This window comes from Phocoena sinus, chromosome 5, assembly GCF_008692025.1.
Source record: "Phocoena sinus isolate mPhoSin1 chromosome 5, mPhoSin1.pri, whole genome shotgun sequence".
In the NCBI taxonomy this organism is placed as follows: Eukaryota; Metazoa; Chordata; class Mammalia; order Artiodactyla; family Phocoenidae; genus Phocoena; species Phocoena sinus.
Genome location: NC_045767.1, coordinates 57,237,219 through 57,243,218, shown reverse-complemented (window position 1 = coordinate 57,243,218; position 6,000 = coordinate 57,237,219).

The window sequence follows — 6,000 nt, the reverse complement described above, 5'->3', positions numbered from 1 at the left end:
GAGATGCACTGCATCTCTGCATATAAGAGATGGTCAACTGGGATTTATCCCAGGGATGCAAGGATTTTTCAATACCCACAAAACAAACAATGTGATACACCACATCAACAAATTGAAGAATAAAAAACATATGATCATCTCAATAGATGCAGAAATGGCTTTTGATAAAATTCTACATCCATTTATGATAAAAACTCTCCAGAAAGGGGGCATAGAGAGGACATACTTCAACATAATAAAAGCCATATATGACAAACCCACAGCTAACATCATACTCAACGGTGAAAAGCTGAAAGCATTTGTTCTAAGATCAGAACAAGACAAGGATACCATTCTTGTTACTTTTAGTCAACATAGTTTAGGAAGTCCCAGCCACAGCAATCAGAAAAGAAAAAGAAATCCAAATTGGAAAGGAAGAAGTAAAATTGTCACTGTTTGTATATGACATGATGCTACTCATAGAAAATCCTAAAGACACCACCAGAAAACTACTAGAGCTCATCAATGAATTCGGTAAAGTTGCAGGATACAAAATTAATATACAGAAATCAGTTGCATTTTCTATACACTAACAATGAACTATCAGAAAGGGAAATTAAGGAAACAATCTCATTTACCATCGCATAAAAATAATAAAATACCTAGGAATAAACCTACCTAAGAAGGTAAAGACCTGTATTCAGAAAACTATAAGATGCTGAGGAAAGAAATTGAAGACAACACAAATGGATGGAAAAATGTACCATGCTCTTGGGTTGCAAGAATCAATATTGTTAAAATGACTCTACTACCCAAGGAAATCTACAGATTGATTCAATGCAACCGCTATCAAAATACCAATGGTGGGCTTCCCTGGTGGCGCAGTGGTTGAGAGTCTGCCTGCCGATGCAGGGGACACAGGTTCATGCCCCGGTCCGGGAAGATCCCACATGCCGTGGAGCAGCTGGGCCCATGAGCCATGGCTGCTGAGCCTGCGCGTCTGGAGCCTGTGCTCCGCAACGGGAGAGGCCACAACAGTGAGAGGCCTGCGTACCGAAAAAAATAAAAAAATTAAAAAAATTAAAAACAATGGCATTTCCCACAGAACTAGAATAAATAATTTTAAAATTTGTAAGGATTGCTTCTTTCTTGTGATCTATCTCTGACCAAGAATTTTATGTATTGGACAAGACAGGAAAGAAGTGATATAAGTGAGGAACGAGAACGTCATTGTTAGAGGAGTGAGGTTGATGCTATAGATTCTCAACATGTCTCTGGAAGTGAATGAATAAATGAAAAGCTGAACTTAAGACAAAAAAGCACAGGCCTTGCCGTTCTGAAACTGAAAATTAGACTTCAAGCCCTGCATGTGTTTCAGTTTTCTTTATAGTTTAAGCTCATTGCCAAACAAAATGTCACTTGTTAGAAAGCATCCTTTTCATCCATCCTGCAGCCCAGTGGTTCTTAAACTGGCTACACACTGAAATCATCTGGGGGAGCTTTTAAAAAATTTAAAAATCTGAGCCCCATCTTTAGGGAGCCTGATTTAATTGGTCTGGTATAGAGCCCTGGTATCCTTAGATGATCTCTCTGTACATCCAGAATTGAGAAACAGTTTTAAACTCAGTAGCTTTCTAAGTTTTGTGAACAGAAATGCAGATTGTCCCTGACTTACAATTGTTCAACTTACAATTTTTTGACTTTATGATAGTGTGAAAGCAATAAGCATTCAGTAGAAACCATACTAAGAATTTTGAACTTTGACCTTTTCCTGGACCAGCAATATGTGTTGCAGTACTCTCCACTGATGCTGGGAGGTGGCGGTGAGTTGCAGCTCCCAGTCAGCTAAGTGACTGAGTGGGTAAACAACCTATATGCTTACAACTCTTCTGTACCCATACAACCATTCTGTTCAGTACACTATTCAATAAGTTACACGAAATAGTCAATACTTTATTATAAAATAGGTCTCATGTTAGAGAATTTTGCCCCACTGTAGGCTAATGTAAGTGTTCTGAGCACCTTTAAGGTATGCTAGGCTCTGCTATGATGTTCTGTAGGTTAGGTGTATTCAATACATTTTCGACAGATGATATCTTCAATTTATGATGGGTTTATTGGGATATAACTCAATCGTCAAGTCAAAGATCTGTGTTACCTGTTGAGTCTTGTTTAAAAATAATAATGTTATGACTTTTCTTTTAAAAATGTACCTTTATTTGGTTATCACAGTTAATTGTGATACAGGTAGTTCAAGAATTAAACCAATAAACATTAGTAGATTATTGATTTAATTAGATACAGATTAATAAACTTTGCTGTTTAATTATTCTTTGAATTGTCATCAAATTTAATCCTCTACTCAGCTACACATTTGTTACACTGGTGGTTACCTCAGTTGCTTTTGGCAGAATCTTAATGCCATAAAGAATGAGAATTATTTCATAGGTAGGGGAATTTTAGCTCTGTTTGTTTACTGAATAGTAATTTATAGGAATTAGAATTGGAAACATGGTGCTAATCTTTGAAAATGGTCCTTGATGTCCCATATCAGCAAAATTTCCAGTACATTTTACATCCTAACATTTTTCCAGAATGTATTAATGCCTTTGTTTTTCTCCTTAACGTTAGCGTTAGCAAATAATAGATTTTAATTAACAAATTGTGAGTTTGGAGAGTTTTGGAAAATTCAAAAATAAAGCCTTAAACATGATTCCAGGTTAGTCTTTCCAGGAATGAGACCAGTGAATATGATTACCTTTTATGGAGGCAGTGAGGTGGGATAGTGTGTAAAATATAATTTTTTTAAATGTAATAGAAAATCCAGGCCTTGGGTGCTAAATTTATAGAATTACCAAATGAATTTATTTGTATCTGTAAGCCAAGGTATATCAACAAGGAAGATAGAGCAAAAAGGGGGGGGGGGAGAAGAGAAAACACAGCCTTATTTTATTTATTTACTTTTTTACTCAGATTGACAGTGTAAATTGTCCTGAAATCACTGGGTAATTAGGCAACCTTCTGCAAGGCCCTGAAGTGGCAGTCTTGATACTACATAATTAATAATGTTCTCTACAAAGTATGAGTGATAATCCCATGATTGAATGCTCCATTTTCATTACATTACTAAATAAAATGAAACAATAACTAGAAAAATGTGCAAGGTAAGGGAAGTCCATACCATTTTGTGTTTGTATGTAGGGAAGCAAAAGAATTAATCAAATGAAATGTGAAATTATTATGGATAATTTCAGGCATATGGAGATGATCAGCTTGCTTGAAATCAGAATTCTGTAAAGGGACTATACATTGCTCATCTTTCCTTGATAATGCCGTGTACATTTTGGGTTATAACTGAGCTCTAGTATTTAGAATTACAGTAAAGTCTTTATTCTTTTTTTTTGAGGTTTCTGTAAGAAGTCTATTGAAAAATTGAACATTTCCTTTTAGTTAAACTCTATTCCCAATTCCCCTTGTGAAAATGTTCATTTTCACTCTCAAAATACCATCTTTAAATAATTCCAAACATTGTTGTTTTAATATAGTCTTCTTTTACCCTTATCTCTTATCCTTCCATCCCCTTGTAAGGAGTACCTGTAACTGGCTTACATCTTGCTGTTTGTGGTCTCTCCCCACACTTAATACTATGAGCACACTTATGTGGTCTTCAATAAATGCTTGATGAATTCAGTCAAATGAAAGACATCATTAAAGGTAAATAATAAAAATAAAGCTATGGGTCCTGGTTCCTAAGGGTAATGATTCAAAATGAAACAAGCCTTTACCTAATGAAAAAATTAAAAATTACTTTTATTGATTCATTTGATAAGTAGTTAGTGATTATGGGATATGGATAGCACAGTACCAGAAAATTCAATGCATAGTGAATTAAGAGCTAACACTTATGACATCAGTATAGAAATTCTTAGTACCAATCACCTGTCAAGCTCAAGTTCCAAGTTCTTAACTGCTGATGGGACATCTTAGCCACTTAGGGAAAGAGGAAAAAAAAAAGGTTTGTTAAACTTCTACTATTTGTGTGGGACTATGCTGTATATTTTCAGAATTAAAAGGATAAGAGGGTCATCACAAATGGCTATGCAAGTTGTACTGTAGGAAGGGGGAGAGGAATTTACTTATACACAGCATTGATTTTATTTCTTAAGAGTTTGGTAGAATTCACCAGTGAACCCATCAGGGCTTTGGCTTTCTATTTTGGAAGGTTATTAATTATTTAATTAATTTCTTAAATACATTGTACTCCTTTTTAGGAACATAACCTATTGAAGCTTGCAATTTATGACAGAGTGAAAATTATGTGGCACTGAATTTTATCTTTTAAAGTACTCCACCCTGTCGTGACACACATTTTACAGGCCAAATCAAAGTATGTAGCCATAACCAACTTTAGGCAGAAGTGAAAGTGTGATCCTACTATATGCCTACTATGTGCCTGGAAGGAGTCTGAATTGGTAAAAATTTGGTGAGTAGGACTAATATTACAGCATCATTGACTTGAATGATATTGCAAGATTCTACATAGCACTTAAATATTTTTAAAATATATAGAATTTTGGCAAGAAAAGAGATACAGATATGTATAGGGGAAAATATGAAGAACCAACCAACCTATGGGAATAAATGAGCACGAAGTGAATTCAGACTACCTGTATGAACTGCTGTCACAATATATTAGATGCCTGTGTGATTATCTTCCCCCCACTTTGATCTAAGATTACCAGGACTGAAAACTTGAAGCTATCTGAGAAGCACTGCTAACAAAATACTTGATTTGGGTCACATTTTAATGCTTTGGTATTGCTTTAATAGCTTCTTAAGCGGTCTCCTTGAATCTAATAATACCCTTCTCCAATACGTTCACTAATAATTTTATTTTTCTAAGATTGTCTTTGGTCAGTTTTGTGCTTAAGAGCAATAATTATTCTTTGTTGTCTCTTGGGTCAACAACCTAAGTTGTCTTTTAGGTTCTTCTGTGTCCAAGAACCTAAGTATATCAATATTTAATATAGTATATCTAAACTATTTATATTTATTTATGCATCATTGTTTTGTACACCCAAGGTGTTGGTTTCCTTATTTTAACAACAAAACAAAACATGTTCAGGAATAGTTCTTTTATATTGTTCTCCACCTGGAATACCCATTTTCCTCTTCACTAGTCCATAAAGTGATCCCATTCATACTGCACTTTATCCATGAAATAATTTCCATATTTCCTCTTTAAATTGTATATACAATAACAAAAAAAACAAAGAAGACATTAATGTATTAAATGATTATAATAGATAATTATAAGTATTATCTTTGATATAAATATATTTTCATTTGAGAAAGGAGAAAACTGAAGCTTAGGATCTAACAAACACCTACAAGTTATAGAGGTCATATGGCACATAGCTGGGATTTAATTTCAGGCCTATGTAATGCTCAAACTTGATTAAAACATCATAACACCTAAATTCTTTTAAAATGGTAGTCTGTCTTTTTACCTAAATGTAGATTCTTATTTTTTCTAAACTATTTTCACATGCACATTTTCTCTTCCCAAGTAGATTATAAGCATTTCAAAGCCAGGGACATATCTTTGACTTGTTTTGTATCCCCACACCATTGAGCACTGTAGAAAGATAAGACGATCAACCGAATGAGAAAAAGAAAGGCCATTTATTTTGAGCTTATTGTAGCAAGGGAGTCAGCCACCTTCACTTGGGTTTTGGCAGATTCAAAGGAAGGCAGAGGAGTGGGAAAGCTTTATAGTGGAAAAAGAGGAAGACCTCAGGTATGCCCTGACTGAAGCCTGTTGACACAGGAGGCTGTAGGTGGACACCTAGAAGTGAGACATGCTATGTAATTGTTTAGGGGGTATATATTTGTTTCTTTGTGATTGGTCTCAAGTTGGAAGCAGGGACAAAAATTTAGGAACCTTTCAGTTATTAATCAAGTCTTGGCCATTTGTGGATGATTATTACAGAAGTTATTGTTTAGCTTCCTGGTTTGTCA